At 36.7% G+C, this 24,633-nt stretch overlaps 1 protein-coding gene across 7 annotated transcripts in view; it reads left to right on the top strand.

Annotated features, from left to right (window-relative positions):
• CNTN4 (contactin 4) overlaps nucleotides 1-24,633 on the top strand; it is a 950,427-nt gene that overhangs the window by 387,011 nt on the left and 538,783 nt on the right. For 2 of the 7 annotated variants that reach the window (XM_082345362.1, XM_082345359.1), the window contains exon 1: nucleotides 13,388-24,204. The exons of the other annotated variants lie outside the window; for them this stretch is intronic. The gene's annotated coding sequence lies outside the window, so the exon portion shown is untranslated. Of the gene's footprint in view, nucleotides 1-13,387; nucleotides 24,205-24,633 lie in introns of those variants that run through there. 7 annotated transcript variants of the gene reach the window in all.

The raw sequence follows: 24,633 nt of genomic DNA, 5'->3' as shown, positions 1-24,633 counted from the left end.
ATCATGCATTTATCCTTTTTAACCTCCATGTCAAATACTGCAAAACTGAGTCCCAGAGAGGTTCCGTAACTTGTCCAAAATTGCGCTACTATTTAAATCTAGACAGTCTGGTTATCTGGGTTTCCTGCTGTTAACCTGTGTGCTATGCAAAATGCATCAAGTGTTTTTTTTAAAGATATTTCAAGTAGTTACCTGTGAAATTCTGAAATATTGACTATAAAATGTATTAAAGGTGTTCTTGGAAACTAATTTGAAATTTTGCCATTTGCATCAACGTGGATAGCCTGGGAGGGCATTATGTGAAGTGAAGTAAGTCCGACAGAGAAAGACAAATACTGTGTGATATCACTTACATGTGGAATCTGAAAAATAAAACAAGCTAGTGAATATAACAAAAAAGAAACAGGCTCACATTTGCAAAGAACAAACTAGTAGTTACCAGTGGGGAGAGGGAAGAGGAGAGGGGCAAGATAGGGTTAGGGGATTAAGAGGTACAAACTATTATGTGTAAAAAAAATACGCTATAAGGATATAGTGTACAACACAGGGAATATAGTCAATATTTTATAATAACTATAAATGGAGTATGACCTTTAAAAACTGTAAATAACCACGTTGTACAGCTGAAACTTATGTAACATTGCACATCAACTATACCTCAATTTAAAAATAGATAAATAACTTGTAATTGGGTTTTTAGAGTACTTTCCAAATCCTTTCAAAATCTCTGTTTGGAAAGCACAGGTATTAAATGGACTGAGAATCCGTTTGGATTTACGCCAAATAAGTCGCACAAAATTAATCTCCCTTATCTTCGTGACTGGTACACTAAAGGACAGCTTTTGGACAGGACAGCTTTTGGACAGGACAATTGTCATTCAGCAGGATAGGGGGCAGCAGTTTGAATGGCATCCTTGTGGAAAATGTGGCTAATGATGAGTAGTCTAGCTGATATTGTGGGCATGTACTTTCTCAAATGCCTGATAATTCTCATGAAACTGGAGGCACGGTAGGTTAGGTATATTGGAGTGGAGTCAGCCTGTCTGGGTTCAGATTTTGGCTTTTCCACAGCACACTTAGTGTTTGAGTAAATTTCTTAGTTTCTCCAAGCCTCAGGTTCTTTATCTTCACTATAAGGATGCCGGTGTCTGGCATCTACCTCCTACAATTGCTGTAAGTGTTAAAGCGGGGTAATGTGTGTACAATGTTTGCATAATATATTCCTAAAATGGTATACTATTTAGCAATAAAAGTTACAGATTACTAATACCTCCTCCAACATGGATGAACCTCAAAAATACTATGCTAAGTGAAAGGACTCAAATGTGTCATATGATTCAATTTAAATGGTATGTGCAAAAAAGGCCAATGTAGGGAGACAGAAAATATACTCTTGGTTGCCTGGGTCTGGAGCTGGACATGGGGATTGACTGCATATGGGCACAAAGGATCTCTTTGGGGTGATGGAAATGTTCTAAAATTAACTTGGTGGTAATCATGCAATTCCGTAAATGTACTAAAAATCATTGAATTGTACACTTAAAACAGGTAATTTTATGTCATATAAATTAAACCTCTATAAACTGTTTTTAAAAAACCCCTAAAAATACTGTTTAGCATAGTCAGTGATTGTTAATGTCTTTTTACTATTAAATTATTTTTAATAGTGTTTATTTTCCATCTTACCTAAAGTGAAAGATTCTGGGGATATGCCATAGGACCCTGTACTTGGCTGTGCTTCATCAGTATTTTGTCAACTGTTTTGGATGAAGACATGCTTTCAAATTTGTGAATGACACAGCTAGGAGGGATAACTAATAGAATAGAAGCCAGAACCAAGATTTGAAATTGTTTTGACAGCCTGAAAAGCTGGGCTAGTACCAGTAAGATGAAATTTAACAAAAATAAATGTAAAGTCTGACACAAGTTGGCTTCCTCAGGCAGGCAAAGGGGTATAAGCAACTGGCTTCTAAAGTAGCTTTACCCTTATAAAAATGTGTTTGCGTGTTACAAAGAGAGTCCCAGAAAATCTAGGAGGGGATTCAGGCCAAAAGGGAGGCTTCTGATATAAATGGTACATTAGGTTTTTGGTAGATGCTGGAAGGATGCCCATCTGGAGAGTCCATCCTTTATGTTCACATGATGATGATAATGATTATAGTAATGATTTTATTTATAATGATATTATATAAAGTGATAAAATCCAGTGCTTACAATGTCAGAAGCTCTATATAAAGTACTCTATATACATTATCCCATTTAATACTTATAACAACCCTACAAACAGAGAATATTTTTATCCCATTTTGCACGTGCAAACCTGAGTCTTAGTGAGCCTTAGTTAAATAGTGAGTGATTGGCAGACGCAGTTTTGAAGCAGTCCTAATTCAGGGCCCATATTTTCAACATTAAAGTCTATGATCTGCCTTTAGAATTCCTTATAAACAAGATATAGTTCTTAAACTCTATAAAGTAAAGATGCAAAAGCAAAGAGATACATAGCTTATGCCTTTTGTGGGGGGGGGGAATCACAGATGATTTGACCAATAGTAAGATTGGTTTATTTTAGCTCTAATCCTTTGGGAGGGACTAATTTCCATCACTGTATTCTAAACTGTGCTCCATCTAATGAGCTGTGTGAAAATGCTGAGGTGTCACGGGCTATGGCCATTCGAGCAAGAAGACAGTAAACTCAGTAGGAACAGCTGCTTAATAAAAGGCTATTAGTAGGCCAGAAAATAAACAGGAGATGTTGCTGAAACGTATAATCTATTTTTAAATTACTTTGAAATCATCTCTTGGGCATTGATAGAGAAGAGGAAGTTTTATAGAAAACACTGTATCTTAGAAGTATGCTTTCAGATATTGTTTGCTATTTTATATTCAATAATCTGAAGAGAGGGGAAAAGGGAGTCAACATGTGTTAATGAAAAATATAAAAGATGATGCGTTGACTTGAAACCCTGTTATTATAAAGAAGAAGGAAATTGCATTGGCACAGAGTCAGAAAGGTACATACTTGGTGTTTTCTTATTTCCAAGGGTGATGATAAACACAGGAGATCTCAGTTAGTCTGAGGTACCATGTAAATCTGGGGATCAGGGAGTTGCAAGTCCACCTTTCAGCTCTTTCACAGAGTGTATGCGTGCCATAAAAGTGACTCTCAAATTAGTTTTTTAAAAATAATGAATGAAAAATTTAAGTTCACTGATACATAGATGTCTTTTCTTATTTAGCACTTAGTTCTATTTAATCATTCATTTTTACTACGTAAAATCATGATCACAGCTTTATCAAGTGGCTTTGATTATTTTTTTCTCTCTCTACCACTAATGGAAACTTATATTAGCTGTGTGTTCTCTCCTTCAGGTCTCCCCTACTTCCCAGCAGGAATTAAGTCCTTGGTCATTTTTTTCCATCTTCCTACTACTTTGGCAACAGTCTATAACTAGAAAGTCCCAACCATTTCAGCATATTTGTTTTGTCTCTCCCTTGAAATATCCAAAAAGAACATACATTTCCTCTTCCTTCTTGAGAAGATTAAAACTAATATTCAAATAATTTTGCCTGCTGTTGCCATTTCCTTTGCTGTTTATCTTTTTGACCCGGGAAACAAGTTAATTTTAAGCCTTCCCCGTTTAATGCAACAAATTAACACGTGCATCATGTGCTTGTAGAAATCCATTCGTGCAAGGACAGCTTTTTCCGTTTTTTTGATTAACAAGCGACTAGTAACTTACCCTGAACGATCTGTCTCATAATGGTTTTGGAAAATTGGGATTTGGATCAAAGTTTTCTCCTTGTCTAATGGACGTTAATAGAATGGGGAAATGGAGTTTTCTAAAAAGCTCCCGTCGGTAGCATAACATTTGATGATGGTAACTGTCCACGTTCAGGTTATTGCCTTCAAATTCTTAACCTGTAGAAGAAGAAGATATTTGAAGTGACTGCTGTCAAGACACTCCTCTGAGTACATAACAAAATCCTTTTCAACATTTGAATTTCATCTTCCGTTACTCTAGCGCTGTTAACCTGCTAACCTGATATGACAATAAATACAATTCCATCACTAGATAGTATTGTTTTGGGTACAAATAAGTTGTAGTTTATAAATTGTATCTGCATTAAGAGGAACTCTAAATGGCCTCTGATACTAGATCGGGGTGTAATGCTTGGGCTCCCCTGGAATGCAGTGACCCTTGTAACTGGGTATACCTTGTGCGGGATTGTTGATGTTTATATAAGTTTTTTATTGTCCAAATCACATTTTTGTTTGGATGCAGCTGTAAAGGAATGGATTAGCTTTGATTTCTGATTATTGGTGAACCTTTGACAGTTTAACCATCTTATCAGAATGGGTAAAAATTGACCATTTGGAGGGTGGCTGAACTTAAAGTTACAGCCCTTGTTTTCTCCAAACTATGTTTCATGACATTCCAAGATTATATAAAATAACATTATTAGATTATTCTGTTTGTTTTTTTAAATCAAGTTATGAGATCATTTCTTTATGTAAATCAGATAAAAATTTGCAACCTTGTTGAAATGATGACTACCAAATGTCTACTACCTTCTTCTCACCTTCTTCTTTTTGGAATTCCACCTGGTGTTTTTTTGTTGGTGAAATTTCTATTTCTAAAAATAGTTTTAGTTTATATAAGCATATCATTTCTGAACCTGACTCCTTTCCCAGCTTATTTGGAAGTAGGCTTATCTTTACCCCAATGCACTGACTTTTACAAGTATTGCCACTACTTGGTAAGGTTTGGGTGAGGTATTGTTTAAACTTAACTTAAAAAAGTAACAACAAGGAAAGTTACATCTTTGTAAAGCAACTTACCTCCTTCTTCTCTCCCTTCCCACTATCCAGCCAACCTACCAACAGACCATCCCTGCATCCATCCATCCATCCATCCATGTACAGTACAAGTATTTGTTGCCAGGGGATTTAGAGATGAAAATACATAATCCTTGTCTTTAAGGAGCTCACAGTCAAAATTATTGCCTAGGATAATATCAGCATTTTTAGGTACTCTTTATCATGGATGACTTCCTTCAAACTAAAATAAAATCTGTATCTGTGTATAATTATAATGCAAATGCATATAAGCACTTAAAAACTTTGTTAGTATTTGGTGAAAGTTTTCCCTCTTTTTCATACAATAGATTCTGTGACGTCAGGAAAGTTTAAAAGCCTTTGGCTAGACGTTGCATTGTTATTGATCTCTTTTCTTCTTTGTCATTGTAATTTTAGGAATATATGAGAATTTGTCTTTTATACTTTCTTTTCAGTTTCTAATATACTGTGGGATTTGCCACATTCAGAGAGTTGGGAAGAAACAGTATCAGCCTTTGGCAGTAAATTAGTTTTTGCAAAAGCAAATGTACCAGTAGGTTATATCTGTTCGTGAAAATAAATTTGTAAAGTTAAATTATGACTCAGTACATTTTTAAAACTGCACATTGAGAGTAGGCTTAGCAAACCTGTGGGTCAGCACAGATTAAAAAGACAATTCTAGATTCTCTCTTTTTTCCTTCCTTGTATGTACCTTGCCAATTAACATCCTAAAGCAATTAAAATATCTATACTTATCCCTAATACAGATCTACTTTCTTGGGCATTAGCCAAACTGCACATTTTACAATCACTTACCCTTCAAGCACAACTATTGGTAATTATCTAAGATGTTTAGATGCAAAGTCTCAGCAATCAAAAATCTAAGTTCATGTTTGCTGGGAAAATGTGCAAAACAAGTCTGAACTTTCAGAGCTTGCATAGTAGGTTCAATGGCAATGCATAGACATCTCCTTGCATTAGTGCATTACCATTCCCTTCAGTTGAAATGGATGCTTACAAGTGAGGAAAGCAACTAACATAATGTTACTTAAATTGAATGTAGGCTCCATTTTTAATAATAGATAGTCTGGAATCATAGATAAAAAGGAATGATAAATAATACAATAGAATCCAAACCATTCATCTTTGCATAGCTCTACAGAGACATGCTGATTTCCATCAAATATTTTCCTGGCATCCAGCCTTGCTTTGTTTTTGCAGTTCTTTTTTTCCAGTGAGTTCTTATGTTGAAATATTTTCCACATTAGCATGTATTGACTCATTTTCTTTTTGGTGAAATATTGAAATAGCTCAGTTTAACGGATCATCTGGGAGCTTTTGCCCATCTTGAGAGGATAAGAAACTTGTTGAAAATTATTTTTGTTTAAGCATTCTAGAATTTTCATATTGAATCTAATAGAAGTCACCATAGTGATTAAGGCTGTTCTCAAGCTCCCCCAAGATTTGAGTAACAAAACTGTGAAGTTGCATCATTCATCAGATTTTCCTCACTTGAATGAAATTGAGGGGGAGGGGACCTCTGAAGGAAGGAAGCCCACACTCCTGCACCCACTGTTTATTTTCCCATCCCCTTAAGCTAAACCTTGTCTTCCCTGCTGGATGAAATTTCCCATTTCCTACAGCTGAAATAAAGACAAACACAGAAGTTATTTCTTCGTTTCCAAAGTACCATGTTCTGTGGAGTTGAAGGAGTTTGAAGAGCATCTTCATAGGTCCAGTGTAGGAAGCATTATGTACTCATTTTAGAACCTCCACACTCTAAAATAATGCTGGTTATATCAGTTACTCTTAAGAATGCCTTTTCTACATGTTGCTAAGTTTTAAAGCTACTTATATAGAGTGTAATGTTTTTGCCTAGACTAAGCCACATATTCAGCTGTTTAGAAAATGATGGAATTTTATCTTTTTTTCCTCCCTCTCCCTTCTTTTCCTTTCTTCCAGCCTTCCACATTTGTTTTTTCTCATTTTCTCTAAGGAATATACCCTCTAAGGACCAAGGAATACTCTAAACAATAGTGGTTCCACCCACGTTGCTGATTTGACCTTTGTTGTAAATAGAACATACATGTGTGTATGTGTGTTAAATACACAGTCTGTCCTGCCATGTTACATATGTTTCTAAACAGCAATAGGAAAAGAGTAAATAAGGGAACATGGAAGTCATAATTGATCATATGATATTTTCCTAGGCAAAGGTTGCTGAAGTAGCAGGATTAGGATTATTGTCTTCACCAGGAAAGAAGCCTTCAGCTAACAGCTGCTTAGACAAGAGCATTCTCCACTCTAAAGAAAAGAAGAAGAAAAAGGGAAAAAAGCCTTAATTATCTGCACCAGGGACTTTTTACATCTAAGGAGGTCTTTGTGCTTGTGGCAGACTACACTTCCTCCTGGGCCCACCTTAGCATCAGTGCTACTCACCCCAAGCCCATTGCTTTTCTGCTTTGTCTCAGTGCAAGAAACCCTGATGCCCCGTCTCATGGTTTTCTGTATTTTTGATTACCACCTAGGCAGTCTCCAGTCATGCTCAGCTGCCTGCCTAGTTTACCTACGATAGTTTTTGAAGGAGGTGCCCTTAATTCTTTGCTTATGTGCTGCTTATAAAGTTGCATGGGTTTTCAGTGGTCTACCTCAAATTTGTTTTTCCCATAAGCCATATTTTTAGTGCATCATTTTGCAAAGAGTGAGGTCTTTCAAAAGCACATATATTCTGATGTGGTGGAAATGCCTGCTTTATACTCTTTTACCCTAATACAGAACTCATTTACAGTTTTGTATTTGTGTGCCAGCAACATTATTTATAGAAATGTATAGAAAATAGCTTGAACCCTGGAATATATGTTGTAGTTACAAGTCACTGTATCTACTTTGTATGTTTTAGTAAACGAAAATGGTATTTAGGAGGAAAAATCTCACACTAAAACATGGACATGAATTAAGGATAAAATTAAATTTCACATCACTGATCTAGATACCAAGACATTACCTTCCGTAGTTTATACAAACTTCCTATTAAAAAAATTAAGGACAAAAATTCAGTGCTTCTGGGAGGGTAGGATCTTTCACATGAAGCAAGAAATAAACTTCTTCAGAGCCTCAGTCAACCGACTGATTGATTGATTCTGGAGAATCAATAAAAGAAGCCATGTAAGGATAGAGATTGTGTCTAATATATGTCTTTTACCCTCCATGCCACCCAGTAAATGGTAGGTATTCAGAAACAACTTATTGTGTTATCAGTAAATCCACACTACATGTATCCATTTACCATTGCCAATAAAAATAAGGTTGGCTCTAAATATTGAAGAATTAAATTATAAAAGAATAACAGATTCAAAAATCTTTCTGCTAGCAGGTCCTCCTTATTAGGAGCCTTAGTTACCAGTGGGTCAACAAATGAAAAAAAAATATATGTGTACACACATGTGTTAAAATGTTAACTGTTGTTGCATCCACATGGTGGGCAAATTGGTAATTATTACCCTTTTTTAAAATTCTGTGAATGTGTAAGCACTTTCACAATAAAATACTGGGAGAAAGCAGATGCAGTTGCCTATATGTAAGAAAAGACATACTATTATCTCATATCGCTATAGACTCTCCTAGGCTATAAGCAGTTATTAAACTGCATCATTTAGTTTGAACTATCTCATTCAACCTGTCTTTTCCTGTGTGTTTAAAATCCCTCTAATTACAGTTTTAGTATTTATGGCCTCTGATATTTAGTATGACGGAAATGCCTCAAAACACGTGGGTATTCCCCAACTCCAAATCCTTTTGTAAGACTAGAAATTCACTTAAAGAATGAGGAGGTGACTCTTCCTTCACCAAGCAGACTGCCTGTCATGGTTTTATTGCACTCTGGTGCTTTACACTGGGATTCTTTCTGTGATTATCTGCAAATCATTCACAAGTTTTTATTTTATTTTTATTTATTTTATTTCGTTTGTCTCACAAATGTATACTGTAAGCTTCTCAGACAAGGAGTGTTTTAAGTTTTTGATACCTTATTACCTACCTGTAAATCAGAAAATATGGCAGTTTAGGCTCTATCATGTTGTTTTGGTTTTATTGTTTTTTTTTTTTTCCAAAAAAATCTTTAGGCACTCTTGTAATGTTACTCAGCAAAAACTTGATTGAATCCCTGAAGGCAGGGAATGTTGCCTTCTGGGTTTCTAGCATAATGCCTTGTACATAATAGGTGCTTAATAAATACTGTTTGACTTTGATGCGAGAGATGGCTCATGTGCTTTGCAGATATTTTACACGCTTTTAAAATTATAGCACCTCTTTTATAGCATTTGTGAGTCCTTCCTTCTAAATGCATCCCAAATTTCAGAGATTATAGATTCGGATAGTAGGTCTGGTGGCTGGGCTTGGTCATGGAGGCTTATCTCATGTGTTCAGAAACAATCTGAAGGCACTGCAAGTGAGATGCTGCATGCAGTAGAGAACGGGGTATCTTGTTCAGTGCTCCAAGGTGGCAGAATGAGAGAGCAGTTTCTGCTTCCAGGTATATTTGTTTTAAAGATCTCAGAGGTGAGATTAGCCATTCTTTTCCTTTCTGCTTTCCCATATTTCACAGCTACATAGGTGACCATATTGTCCTTAGTAGATATTTTTCCTCTTTGGTAAAATAATTGCAAGGAAGAATCTTAGTCATTTAGCTTATTATTACATTTTCTACTTAGTTTTCTATTTAATTTCCTTTTATGACACTCTGGGCCCTTCTATTTAAGAAACTGCAATAAATGAAGGAGAGGCACGAGGCAGATAAACTTGGATTAGCTGTCTTCCTTGATAATGCTTAGAAAGAACCTCAGGCCGGTACCCTAATTAACAAATCTGAAGTGTGGAGGCAGTTTAAAATCCAAACAGTATTGTCTATACTCCTTTCAATCTATCAGGTTTTATAGGAAGATTGTACAAAGACTTGATGGTTATATTGTTACACAGATTTAATTCTATGAACATAAAAAAATTGATTACCCTAGAGGCATTAAGAGAACTGTTTTTACTGATTGAATATTTTACTTGCATAAATGGTAGTTCTTATAAACAACTGCATATTTTACTGTTAGTATCTTACAGTTCTTAAATTGTAAGCATGAATGTTTCATTTTAGTTGTTGAATTTCCATCCCCTGCCCCAAATATCAAGATCATTTACAGAGTGTTTTACTTTCTATTGGTACCAAGATGATAAAGTTGCCATCCACATTCAACTTCCAAAAGAACAAGAACTTCTTTCTTGTTCTCTTTTCTTTCTTTTTTCCCCTTATTTAAAAAAAAAAGAAAAGAATATCTGCTCTAAAATGATTCAATGGGGCTACTCTAATAATCTTATTCTGTTACTCTAATAGAATCTAACCTAGACTATTCCCAGATGTGGGGATAGTCTACATGTCAAAAAATACCATTCTTTAGGAGGTAAGGTGATGAGGTAACAGTTTTGCTGTCCTGAAACCTCAAAGCTGGAGGATGCCTGAGAGACATTCTAGTCTCTAGCCTCCCTCATTTTACACAGACCACACAGGGATCTAGTTGATATCTTCTCATCAACAGGAAATCCCATCTTCAGAATCCTCATTCAGTGATTTCTGCCACTAGAGTTTCATTGTTGGCTTGAGTAATTAGTGTTGGTTAGTGATTATGGAAGAGACTGCTGGTTGCCAACCAATATCCATTCTTCCTTTGTTACTTAATAACAGAACACCAGTATTATTTAGAGCAGCAATGTGCCCAGATAAAATGTTGTAATTTTTATTACATGTAACTAAGTTTTGTCCAGTTATATACAAGCAGAATATTTGGGAGGACTTCCAAGAGGTCTTTTCGAGGGGAGATGTTTTAGCTGGGAATTGAGATTTCTTGTCCTCCACTGCACTTCCTTCTTTCTGCTGCCTGGAAAACAGGCTTGATGGCTGGAGCTCTTGTAGCTACCTTGAACCATGTGGTGATCTTGATTAATGTAACAAGCTAGAATAGTGGAGGAAAATTATAGAAGCAGCCTCGGTTCTTAATTGAAGACTATGGGACTGCAATACCAGCCCTGTATGGCTTATTAAGATTCTTTCCCTTCAAGTGAGAAATGAGTTTCTTTCACCTGAACTATTATTATTGGGTTAACCAAAAAGTTCGTTCATTTTTTTCCCCTAAGATGGCGCTAATAGCGCTTTGCTGTCTTTAACTTCATTCAAAGCAATTTTGTTAGATTGTATTGTGACAGCTGTCATATCAGCGTTCATTTTAAAAAACTTATCGAAATTGGTGAACTTTTGTGTAGCCATTTTAATACTGAAGATGGAAGAAAAAAACCAACATTTTCAGCATATTATACTTTATTATTTCAAGAAAGGTAAAAACACAACTGAAACACAAAAAAAGATTTACACAGTGTATGGAGAAGGTGCTGTGACTGATCGAACGTATCAAAAGTGGTTTGCGAAGTTTCGTGCTGGAGATTTCTCGCTGGACGATGCTCAACGGTTTGGTAGACCAGTTGAAATTGATAGCAATCAAATCGAGACGTTAATTGAGAACAGTCAACTTTATACCATGCGGGAGACAGCCGACATACTGAAAATATCCAAATCAAGCACTGAAAATCATTTGCACCAGGTCAGTTATGTTCATAGCTTTGATGTTTGGGTTCCATATAAGTTAAGTGAAAAAACCCTCTTCGCCATATTTCCACACGCAATTCTCTACTGAAACGTAGCAAAAATATTCCGTTTTTAAAACAAATTGTGATGAATGATGAAAAGTGGATACTGTACAATAATGTGGAATGGAAGAAATCATGCGGCAAGTGAAATGAACCACCCCTACCACACCAAAGGCTGGTCTTCATCCGAAGAAGGTGATGTTGTGTATATGGTGGGATTAGAAGGGAGTCCTCTATTATGAGCTCCTCCCGGAAAACCAAATGATTAATTCCAACAAGTACTGCTCCCAGTTAGACCAACTGAAAGCAGCACTCGATGAAAAGCATCCGGAATTAGCCAACAGAAAATGCGTAATCTTCCATCAGGATAACTCAAGACCGCATGTTTCTTTGGTGACCAGGCAAAAACTGTTACAGCTTGGCTGGGAAGCTCTGATTCATCTGCCATATTCACCAGACATTGCACCTTAGGGTTTCCATCTATTTCGGTCTTTACAAAATTCTCTTAATGGAAAAGATTTTGGTTCCCTGGAAGACTGTAAAAGGCACCTGGAACAGTCCTTTCCTCAAAAAGATAAAAAGTTTTGGGAAGATAGAATTATGAAGTTGCCTGGAAAATGGCACAAGGTAGTGGAACAAAAGGGTGAATATGTTGTTCAATAAAGTTCTTGGTGAAAATGAAAAATGTGTCTTTTATTTTTACCTTAAAACTGAAGGAACTTTTTGGCCAACCCAGTATTTTTATTTTCCTCCCACATGTAGTTGAATCAATTTCTCTAAAGTTTCAAATGAATGATGCTAAGAGAAGTGGAATTCCCATAGGTTAGGGAGGCATTTTAATAAACACTGTCCTAATCCCAGGAACTCCCAAAGAAATTGATAATACTGGAAGGGTTGCTTGATTTCTCTATATTTTACTTTTCTTACTTGAAAAATAGAAGCAATGATAATAGCCCTGTTACTTCTTCATATTGTGATAACGTGGTAGTTCTTGAAAAAGTATAAAATACTATTTATATGCAATATGCTTCCCATTAATAATATTCTCTTGATCTAAAGCAAGGTTTCTTAACTGAAAGTCTGTGAATTCCTTGATATTTTATGAAAAACTGTAATTGTGGATACAATTTTTTTTTCCTAGGGAGAAAGTCCTTTAAATCCTCAGCAGAATCTAGACGTCAGAGACAGTGTCCAAAATGGGAAGATGATATTTATCTAGAAAAAGGCCCTTTCTGTTGTAGAGCAGTTACAAAATATTATTTGCAAGCCTACCTTCAACATCATAATCATCATTTAGTAACCATCTCTGAATGGCTAAAATGGACAGTCCTTCAAGTTCTCATTTCTAACACCACTTCCTCCCCAAAGCATTTTTTAAAGTGTCAGGTAGGAAATAATCTTTCCCTTTTCTAGATTCCCATTGGACTTTCATAAATACTCTTTTAAAAAGCGTATCTATGGGTTTTATACTTCTCTACTGGACTTCAAATTCCCGAAAAGCAAGTATTAAGTCTAGACTTGTATTAAATCCCTAGCCAGTTAATCCTATGGCTTATCATATGCTTGTTGGATGAATAAATTCCTTAGGACATTTACTTATTTTAGTGGTGTATACAGTACAGTTTTATAAAGCCCTGGTCTAAAACATAGGAAACTTCAGCCTCAAAAGTAATTTAAAAGGAAGGGTTTCAAGTTGGATCCAGAGTTCAGCCACTGGAACACGGCCCAGAAAGGGAGCAGATGGTGGTCCGCAGTGCACAGCTGCAGGGCACATCCTGTCACTTGGTCTGCGGTCCCTTGCTATGCACATGACGGTAGGAGTGAGATTTGTGCTTGGCTTTGCTCAGAGAAGTTAGGTTTAAAAAGATACAAACGACTTTCTACCTAGGAGATACCATTTGTTACCACACTATACTTTCTGTGTAGCAGGTATGAAACAAAGGAAAGTTAATCAATTTTTTCCTTTAGACACAAACTCAGCTTTTTCGTGCCATCTGAAAATATATTGGCACTACAAAATTGTACCAGTAAGAAAGCCATTTATTCTTGATGACATCTGAAATTTTGGTTAAATTATACTTGGTTGCTTTTAATCAGCTCATTTAATTTTTCTTGGGTTATTAGACATTCTAGGAGAAACCCTGTTTGGGGACTTTAGGAGGCTTAAGAATAATTCTCTTCTTTACTTACAAAGTTCAGAATTAATTGAGAAACATACTTAGCAGTCAGACTGATAGAAATAAAAATAAACCTTTATTACTGATAAAGTTAAAAACATGGCATACATTTGTGGACAAGTAGAGTACTAATAATTTACCCCTGAATTAAACAGATTTATTCACCCAGTTATATGCACACCTGGACTGCTTTAGTGTCCTGGGCCCCTTCTCAAAGGGACAGGCTCTGTGCTGCGTGGTCAGAGGACAGAACAGAAAACACCTTTTCTGAAGGTAGGGGTTGCCAAAGTAAGAATAGAGGAGGAAACTGATAAACTTATGTTCTGCTCCTTCTAATCTCATGGGCAAAGTCCAGGAGTGTTACTCTGCCATTGCCCATCCAAATGGGAACTTGTTCCTGGGTACTGAGTGTTCCCTCTTCTTACATATGTATTTCATAGTGTTCCTCTGATACTGTTTCGTGCCATCATTTTCTTCTCACCAGTTATAGAAAAACTTCTATGAACACTCATCCCTGATTAAATCGCATGTAAAATCCTTAGCTTGACACACATGATCCCTGTGAACTGGCCTCAGAGCATCTGAAATCTATACCCCGCAGTTTGCATTCCCCTAACATTTCACTTTCCAAATGACTTAGCTCATTAGCTTGTCTTTGGAAAATCGAGAATTTGGTACATTTCATATCTGCTGTCGGTGATTCTGCCATTGACACATGCAGTGAACACTTTAATGCCCTTTGTCTGTGAGTGTACACAGGTAGAAACCTAAGCCATTTTAGTAAGAAGGGATTTGGAAGATGGAGTGGGGTTATTCTCACAAGACCCAGGTAAAGTTAGGCCAGCACTGTGGAATATAAAAATTTCACATATTTTCTATTAATGTTGCTTTTTAGTGATTACTTCTTTAATATTTTTCTGATATTTCCTACTCTGATGAATACCGAAGAGCTAAAATTTGTTATTCTCTATCTTAGGACTCCTTTTTTTTAAAAATTTTTGCAGAGTTCTTGAAAGAATCTCTAATTATTTAATTTACTTATTGATTGCTTATCTGCTGTTTGTCTCCCTCCCCAGGGATAATAACTCTGTAATTGTTGCCGTCCATTTGTGTGGCTGAATGTGGCTAAAACCAGCTCACTGATTTGCACCCAATAGATAATAAGGATGAGTTGAATGAATCATTTTACTTACTCGCTTGTTTATTTACTTGTTCTCTCTTCCTCTCTCTATCCCACAAATAACCACTTGTCCTTTGAATTAGAAACAGACAAAATAATTTTAAATGCCCCATTGGAATATAGTAAGTCAATGTTAGGAAAAATTATTTAGATCGTGAGGTACTAATAAGTAACCAGTTCACTGAATATTTCCATCTTTTTTCTATTTTTTATTTTTTATTTTTATATATGTTATCACAAATACATGTGAATACTTATACATGGAATTTGATAGGTGCTTAGTAAATACTGATTGCATTTTTGGCAATAAAGTTTCAGTTTTATGCCTCTTCTGTTCCTGGCAGGTATTACAGCTCATTCTCTAGCCCCCAGAGATGCTTTCTTGCACAGTTTCAGGAAGTATTCACATCATATCCTATGTGAATGACACCTAGAGATGTGTGGCCTGACATCCCAGCCAGCTCTCAGGGCTCATAGGCCCTCAGTCGTCAGCTTAACCTTGCTACTTTGTCTTGGCATTTTTTTTTTTTTTCCTCTCAAGCTCTGCTATACACATGTGCATACGTGTAATTTTGGTGTATTTCTTTTATTCTTTTAACCAGCATTTTTATGACTCTTAAAGGAGGTGTTTTAGCCCACCATGCTTCTAGAACTTCTCCTTCATTTTGCAGATGAAAAAAGAACTTCCCAGAAAAGTCAACTTACTTACCTGAGTATACTTGACTACTAAACAACCAAGATAGAATGCTGGTGTCCGAATCTGATGTGAAAGCTCTTTCATAAAATTTAATGACTATGCTGTTATTATTATTACTCCTGTCATTTTAATACCCATGACTGAATTGTCAAATGATATAAGAACCTGATGAAAACCATATTGTTGCATGGCTTTGTAACTGCCACGCATGTTAAAAAATCATTAATTCTTTAAACATTTACAGAGCTACACCACTGAGCTAAATGCTGGGTTAACAAAATTGAACAGGACGTCATAGCTCTTTTGAGGAGGTTGTATTCTAGTAGGCAAAATAGTTGTATCACCAGATAATTACAGAGCAGTGTGCCTGAGGCTCATGTGAGCGCAAAGACGACAGTGATACTGTCCTGGGGGGTGGGGGAGGAGGAAGAATGGGTTCAGAAATGCTTCATCCTGAAATAGTTCTTTTTAGATTAATGAATGTATTGGATAGAGGGATAAATAGATGGCTGGTTACGTGATGAAGATAGTTACTATCATTATCACCGTTATATAGAAAGTCAGGCGCAGAGAAGTTAAGTAACTTGTTCAAGCTCACGTAGTTAATAAGAGTATCTAGGCTACCAGGCTGTCTGACTCCAGAGTGTTCACCCTTGCACTTTGATAGTTAGAACTACCTCTAAAAGACTAGAAGTACTTCCTGATGAAGGGGTTTCGGGTAGAGTAGCATTACAGACAAAGAGAGAATATATTTTCATGGAGGGGAAAAGTAGCATGAAGTTTTTAAGGAAGGAAGAGGAAAAAAAATCCTAGTTGATGAATGGAATAGAAAGCACAGATCATTGAGGGAGGCGGTCATTAGAGTGGGGACCAGGTATGAATTGGTTGTGTTTAGGTTTGACCAGGTAGTTGATAGGGTCCTTTGAAGCATTTTAAACAGGAGGATAATGTTTAGATTTCTATTTTGGAAAGGGCACGCTGACATCACTGTGGAGAACGGATTTCAACCGGGCTTTTCATTTTTTATTCATTTTCAGGTGAAAAATGCTACAGCAAAACAGAGTGGTTTAGAGATCAATAAATGGCACAATTTAAAATGTCTGAAAGGAACTCTTTGGCTCCTAAATATAGAGTGCATTCTGCAGAAGCTGAAAGTGACCCTAATCTGATAAGCGTAGTATTTTTAGCATTTATAGATTTGAAGGGGGATGTCTCATTATTCAACTTAAGACATCACTAAGAAGAGTGATATCCAGATTTATTGGGACAATTTCCCTCTTGCCCTCAAAAACAATGGTTAATTTTATATTTTTCTTCCCATCTTTATATGTTCCGGAGCTGGTAATAAATTTTCATGAAGAGCTTGATGAGTTATCATTGGCCTCTGTTTCTGAGAAAACTTGCAGAAATTTCCTGATGGCATCCATTAGCACCACTTTGATGTTGTGTGAGAGGGTAGAGTGAGAAGGTTGGGATCCTTTAAGAAAATAAATTGACAAATTATTGAGGTCAAAGAATCCAGGTATTTTGTAACCATGGTTGTGAAAATTAAGTCAAGGTTCATCAATGTGTGCCAAAATGAGCAGGTGAAAGCTGTTTGAGAAAATGACGTATAGAAGTATTCTCCAAATATTACTTACTAGTTACAAAAGTAAAATGATACCTTTACATTTATAACAGAGAAATCTGGAGATCAAACTTAATACCACCAGTAACAGGATAAACTGACAATACCTACCTCCCAACACAGTACACCGAGAACTCAGTGTCACCTAACCAGAGAGAATGTAGTAAGTGATAGTTTTTTATCAGTGTTAGGCTCCTTGGATCCCTTACTCTCATTGTGGTTATATAGATGAAAGTCATTGTTCTTTGGAAAAACATTGTTTGGTGAACTATTGCATTATACACGTTAAATATTTTACAGTTTTATGTGTCAATGATACCTCAGTAATGCTGAAAAAAAAAAATTTGGTGAGTTCTTAAAGTGACTTAAGGGTAAAGTGTTAGGACGTCTGCTACTTTCAAATGATTCAGGAAAAAATGAATATAACAGAGAGAAGGAAGAAGGGAAGGAGAGAGAAGAGCGACTAAAAACAGAAAGCAGTCATCAAAATGTTTACATTAGTTCTAGGTCAAAAATATAAGGGTATTATTGAATGTACCATTCTTTCAACTTTCCTCTAAGTTTGAAATAGCTCAAAAAAAAAAAAAAATTGGGGCAGATGGAAGTCCAGATGATCAAGTTGAAAATAGTGCTCTATAATCTTATCCAAAATTATTACATTTTGTATGTTATTTTAGATCAACCCTACCCACCAATTTTGAGGTTTAATACATTTGCTTTATTTTGTATCAGCCTGTTTTAAAATTTCAAACTTTAGAACCATTGGTTTACTGTAGGCAAACACAGTTAAGAGCATTTTCTGTTATGAACATGATTGGAAAAGGAAAAAAAAATGTCAACAGTGAAAAATAAAATTTCTACATAATAAAGTTTAAAAAAACCCCGCAAATCTGCCATTTATGAGCTATGAGCCCTTGGACAACTTACTCATATCTCTGGTTCTCAGTGTCTTCATCTATGAAACAGGAATAGTAAAAACACCTAACTCATAGGGTTACGGTGAAGATTCAATTAATCCATGTAAAGTGCATAGCGGTTTCTGACACATAATAAACTCTCAAAATAATGATGGGCCGTGGCAGAAAAAAGAGTGTGTCTCTGGACAAAAGTCATCCTCCTGCTGTACTGTTCACTGCTCGGAATAAATCTGTAATATCCCCCACCCCATAAAATTACGTACTGTTTTCAAATTGCAGAGTCTCAAATAATCACTTAGCATAAGAACAGATGTATACTTTAAAGATACATATGATTATGTGGCTATATCATATAGATTACATAAACTTTAGATTCCTAGAATTAAAGGTTGCTTTCCCTACATTTGTCATTTGCTAGTAGTGTTTCTACATCGTATAGATACAGAGGATAGAAGGGTATGAATTTAAAAAGAAGTTTCCCTGAAAACAGCTTGTAAAATTTCTAGAGAGAATCTCGAACTCTCTCTTAATCTTTGATTTACGTGTGTTCTAAAATTGTCTACTCCTATGTATCTGGGAATCAGTCCATTTTGGAAAAAAAACTTTAACCCATTTTCTCAAAGCAGGTAGGAAGGAAAGCAGGCATCTTATTCTCCTTTTCTTTGATCCATAAAATATAAGAATAGTTTTAGCCCATTCTAATCAGACACTCACTTTTTTCCTAAAGTAACATTGGTAATCTTACCAAGTACAGAACTTTTTGGATTTTGCTCTGCTTCTGCCAGTCTCCATCCTATGGGTACCTTTTTCTCATCTTGTTCCAGCTGCAGCAGATCTAAGGGGAAACAGTTTCCCTTTAAGAAACAAAGGTGAGCTGTGACTCACCTCATGTAAATGCCAGAACAAGGCTTTCTGCAGTTGATGGAAGGGATGCCAAAGAATAAAATGAAAAGCGCCTGCCATCTCCCTAGCGCCTACCCTCCCTGGAGCCGACAGAAGAGCCCAGCACTAGAGCTGGAGTCATTAGTGATAGAGCTGATTATAAATAATAATAACCTTAGTGGATGATGAGAAATGCAGTAAACTTTTTCTGAGCCAGACGGGATGATGTAGGGGATACCATATAAATGCATGAAGTTTGTAAGGAAAGCAAATGCTGAGAGATTTGATTTCTCTCCCCCATAATTTAAATGGACAATGAATTTAGTAGGTGCTTAATACATTGTTGTTGAATGAGTAAACAAAAGAGGTCTTACAACTGAGTTCCTAAGGAAGGTCCATGAATTGAAGCATATTTGAGGCATATTTAATCCCAACTCTGTATTAAAAGTGTATCTATTTCAGGAGTGAAATCACATTCCTGAAATGGAAACTTACAAAAGGATACCCATCTGTTTAGGGGGAATCGCAGAGATAGAAAGAAAAAAATATGTGTGGAATTACACGGCCGTCCACTTGCCATAGACTTGTGTTCATTGGTTTCCATGGTGGGGGGGCGGGAGAGGGTAACAGAGCTGGGTTGAGATTCATTTTTCTCAGTTCTATTTGGTTTTGTGAGAAGCAGGAGGAGGGAGCCGAGGGCCATATTGGGTGCTTGTGCTGACTTGACTTTTTTACTTCGTCATGCCACTAGCCATTTGTTCTAAGGCCCACGTTTGTTTGCACTAATAGACTTGGAATTACAGTATTTTCTCAGCTTTTGGACTAGCTTCTTGTACTGAATATTGTAATTTTTGTGAAAGCATACTGGAAAGTCTAAAGTAACGTTCAAGGCAAAACAGTCCATTTGCTACTGCAGCTATATTTAGAGCAACACCATTTAAACTTGGTCAGTTTTTCATCTTAGCTCTGAATTCTTAAGAATTCTAACTATGAGGACTCCATCAAGATTCCTTTGGGTCAGGGTTTCTCAGATGTGGGACAGATCATTTTGAGGGAGGGGAAGCCCGGTGCATTGCAGGTTGTTTAGCAGTATCTCTGTCCACCAGATGCCACTTACCCCCCTCCCCTGAGTTGTGACAATCAAAAACTAGTCTTTTAAAACTTCCCGCTTTTGTTGGAAGAAAAATCAGAATCTTCTGAGGAAAAGAATTTTTGTTCTCAAATGGTAAGAAAATCAGTATGTGTTCTTTGGCCAGTGTAATGAGGATAAATCAGTTCTACCCCTAAAAGTAAATGAGCAATACCACTTGCAAAACCATTTGTCTATAGTTTGTCTCTCTTCCTCTCTCTCTTTCCTCATCTTTCTCCACACACACATGTGTGTACACACACACACATAAACACATAGGCACATGCGTTCACACCTTAAATTAACAGACATTTTTTGCTAACGATAGCTCCAAACTTCTGAGCAGTTAGTGGTAGATAAATATTGAGGCATACTGCATTTTAATCTAGCTTATAGGTCAATTTGATGTCATTGTGGCATAATTTTCAAAATGGGCTATTTTCTCTACAGATTGTTTTAACTTTGTGACCTTGGTCTCAGTGGATTACTGTTACAACAGTCTGATTACTTCCTGGAAAATGAATATGGCTACACACTTTCTCGTGTGGATCCATACTTGCGGCTTGTTTCTTGATTAATTTCTTACGGGCTCCATCACTTTCAGTTAGAAAAGGAAGTCCAGTCGAGCTGCTTAGATTGTCATTCCAGTGGGTGCCCTGGGCAGTGATTTCTGAACCGTCCGTTCCTTTGAAATTTTGTTCTCAGCTGGAGAAATGTCATTTGTCTCAGCTTTTGGCTCTGACTTTTAGTGAGAGAGGCAAGGAATAGGAAGTATGAATACTTTCTAGAAGAAGCAATGAGCACTTATATGCACATCAAGCGACTTACTGCTGAAGATTCCAAAGCATTAAAAAATATTGATTAAGCCTCAACCTGTTGGGAAATTACTGTCATAACTTTCATTTTTCCCCTAGATTTGCTGAAGCTCAGAACTGTATTTAACTTGCTGAATCTTGTGTTGTGGCCAGAAAAAGACCTCAGGGGCCCCATTCCCCAGGTCCTTATTAGCCTTGACAAGAGTGTTGTTAAAAATGTAGATTGTGGACAGTTCCAAAGAGATGCACTTTCTTGGAGTTTCCACATAAAGTCTAAAACAATCACTGTATATTTTTGGCTTCTAAAATATATTCTGGGGTAATATATCAGGTCCTACTGTATTTATGAAGACAGTCTCTTTTGTTTGCAGTTACTAATCATTTTGGTCATTTTCTCCCTCTCTTTGCTATATTTATTTTGCCATTAATGTTGACTTTGACCTTAAAATAAAAAAAAAAAAAGACATTTCCCAGATTTAGGCTTTTATTTTAAACCATATTTTAAATGGTATGTCTCAGGGGAGTAATGTATGAAGAATTGATGGAAGTTAGAGATTTTTAGTTGGTTATCACCTACCATTAGAAACAAGTGCAAATCACATGATGTCAAAGTGAATCTATCACATACCATAATCAATGATGAATCAAAGTAATTACCAGGCAAAGAGAGATTGAATACAACTTAAAACCAATTAAACTATTTATTTCGACTGTACCACTGAATAAACAGTTTGTATTTTAATTTGCTCCTGTTTTCATTTGCTTCAGCAATGTGTTTGCTAATATAACTGAGACGCACAATTGCTATTTAATTAACCTGTTTGTCAGCACCTCACATGAGCTGCGTGAAGTAGATGTGCTAAAGTCTCAATAATAATGAGCCAGGTAAAAATAACAAACATGAAATTTGTGCCAGTCATTTTACGTTACGCCAATTTGCAAGAATACCGAAAGAAGTTTTTTAAAAATGGGTTACTTTAAAGAAATTGGATTGAAAATAGTTGCAAAAACAAACGTATTGAACCAACACAAAATTACTCAAAAGTTTGGTGAATTTTTTTAAGTTTAATTATACTGTTTCATCATCCCTCACTTTGTATATTGTTACTATTAACTATTGATAGTAAGTCTACTTGAGACCTTGTATCTAGTTTGAAATGAGTTGGTAATGGACACAGAAAGATCTGGTAGCATGCATCTTTTGCAAAATCTTGTGTCCTTTGGGTGAGTTAGTTTTCTAGTTATTCAGTAAAACATCAGAAAAGTGTGGATCCATTTTTCTGTGATTCCCTGAGACCAGTATCAAAACCCTAGGACAGTTTGGATTGTCTTGACCTTGACGATACATATTTTCCCACAAAAGATGGCGTGACTGACAATGTGAAGAGAAACCCTATCTTTCTTTACTTTGGATAGTAAGAGTGTAAGAAAGTAAGATGGAATAATCCCATTTAAATATAAAAAGATTCTTTCCCCACAAATCAAAGTATCTGATGATTGACACCATGAAGACAAAACATTTTGACCAGACTTTTGGCTCTTCATCCAGATGTTTTACTCTCAGGCAGAAATAGTTTGTGTAGAAATAGCCAAAACCATTTTCTGGCCGGCCTTTTTTTTTCCTTTTACACATTTATAATTTACTCACATAGATCATACTGCCTCTAGTTCTCTAAAACAGCTGCGTATTAGCCAATTCCTCATGGGGCCCTCAAAGGTAACAGAGACCTCCCAATTGAGGACAGTTTTAAAAAAAAAAGCATACCTTTATTTCATTCCTGTTCCTCAGGTCGCTGCTATGAAGTGTAAACACTATTCTATCTGAGATCCACTTTCTAGCTCTTAGAACAATAGTAGACTGTCTTATCTGCAAGAGTCCTCAGAGATCTGGGCCAAGGCCCCATTGTACAGATAAGAAAAACAAGGCTCAGAGAGGTGCAGTCATATTGTAGGTCATCTGATTTTTGTACCAAGATGAGCATAAGAACTCAGGTTTTCTCTCCTCCTAACATCTGCCCTGTCTTTATCACACAGGCCTATTAATTATAAGCAGCTTTTTGTGTGTGTTGGAACTTTAAATTATCACATGGGTGCCTTAATCACAGCCTTTGATGAGTGACACAAGAGATGAGTCTCCTTTCTCTGAAATGGAAAGTTTTACATCTCTAACCCACACTTGCTTAACTAAGGTCAAATTTACATAAGCAAATATCTTTAAGGGCTGGCAGGTAGCATATATGAGCAAAAGCAGGAGTTGGCACAGGTTTGGTAAAGTGCAGAACACATGTTCTGTTTAAAAATGTTCACATTCAAATTCTAAAATCTCTGTCTTGCGGAACCAAGCATGTCCACAGGCTACTAGTTTGCGACTCCTGACTGTATCACCATGCGGACAGAGTAAAGAAGAGTGTTCTTTCAGTTACACAAGCGGAATCAACATTACCAGTTCCTTTTTGAATACTTGGTGTCCTGAGTTCCATGCCAGACCCTCTGCTTTGAATGCCCTGGACTTCTAGGACTCTATGCTTCTAGAAGCATATATTTGGAGACATAAAATGCCCCCAGAGAGACTATCTTGAGTCTAACCAGTCTCCCCAAAGTTTAGATCTGCAAAGAATATATGCACACGTGTCCCATATAATCCAGAGGGGAAATGCTGCAGCCTGTAAGCTTCCTGGGAGCTGCAAGTAGCCCTAACAGACAAACCAAATCACAAGGCAAACCCACCATATATACCGAACAACCAGTGTAATTGTATTCTATAGTTGAGGAATTACATAAATTGCCCATTGGGAAGGAAGCCTTAATCTCTCCCCCACCCCTTGAAACCTATAAACAGCTGTGCGAGTCTCTGCATATCTTTGAAAGGTTGAACACATTTGATCGGGGAACCAAGTTGATTTCCTAATCAGGTTCGATGTGAGCAGAGCCAGTTAGAGATGTGTGTGATTCTCCCAGTGTGCGTCTTTGATTCATGCGCTAATTATGTCGATCCTTTGGGGAACACAGCCACGAAGCTGGGTCCTCCTTGATTAATGCTGGCGGAGAGCCATGCAGTGCACAGCGGAGAGCAGTTCAGCATCTCTAGTCCCAGATGAGAATATGGTCCCATTATCTCCCAGCTGCCTAAGCAATCCATAAGGGCCTGTTCTGCGTGGATGATCAGTGTAGTGGAAGCAGGGACTTGCTGAGAGCTGAAATCTCTGTTTGATTTGCTGTAACATGTAAAGTGAAACTGGGACATTTTACTTTGCAGTCTGTAAGTACCAGGTTTTTCTCTCCCCCTCTTCCTCCCTACAGCTCCGTGTGAATGTGACTTTGCAAGCTGCATTTGATTTTCTGTTCCATCGCTCTTTGTTGAATCAAGCTGGTGAGACAGAGTGTAATCTGTTTAGAGCTTGCTGTTTCTGTCAGATCTCTTTTATAACTGATTCATACAAGGAAATAAGAGACGTTTTAGAATGCTTTTATAGAAGTTAAAAATTATTGGCTTTGTTTGAAATTTGGAAGCATGGGTGCATTGTCTGTGGTGCTCAGGATGGCTAGAGCATATATTTATCTTCTGTATCTCTGGCCATTGCCAGAAAAATGTAAGTAGAAGTAATGCATATATGTAAAGAGATCATCTTCCTTGCATTTCTGTATAAAAGAAGCTTGTGTCAGTGTTTCCAGAATTTATTTAAGATAG

Source organism: Balaenoptera borealis, assembly GCF_965194805.1.
Source record: "Balaenoptera borealis genome assembly, chromosome: 12".
Taxonomy (NCBI): Eukaryota; Metazoa; Chordata; class Mammalia; order Artiodactyla; family Balaenopteridae; genus Balaenoptera; species Balaenoptera borealis.
Note: the sequence above shows the minus strand (reverse complement) of the source record. Positions and strands in the feature narration are given on the sequence as shown.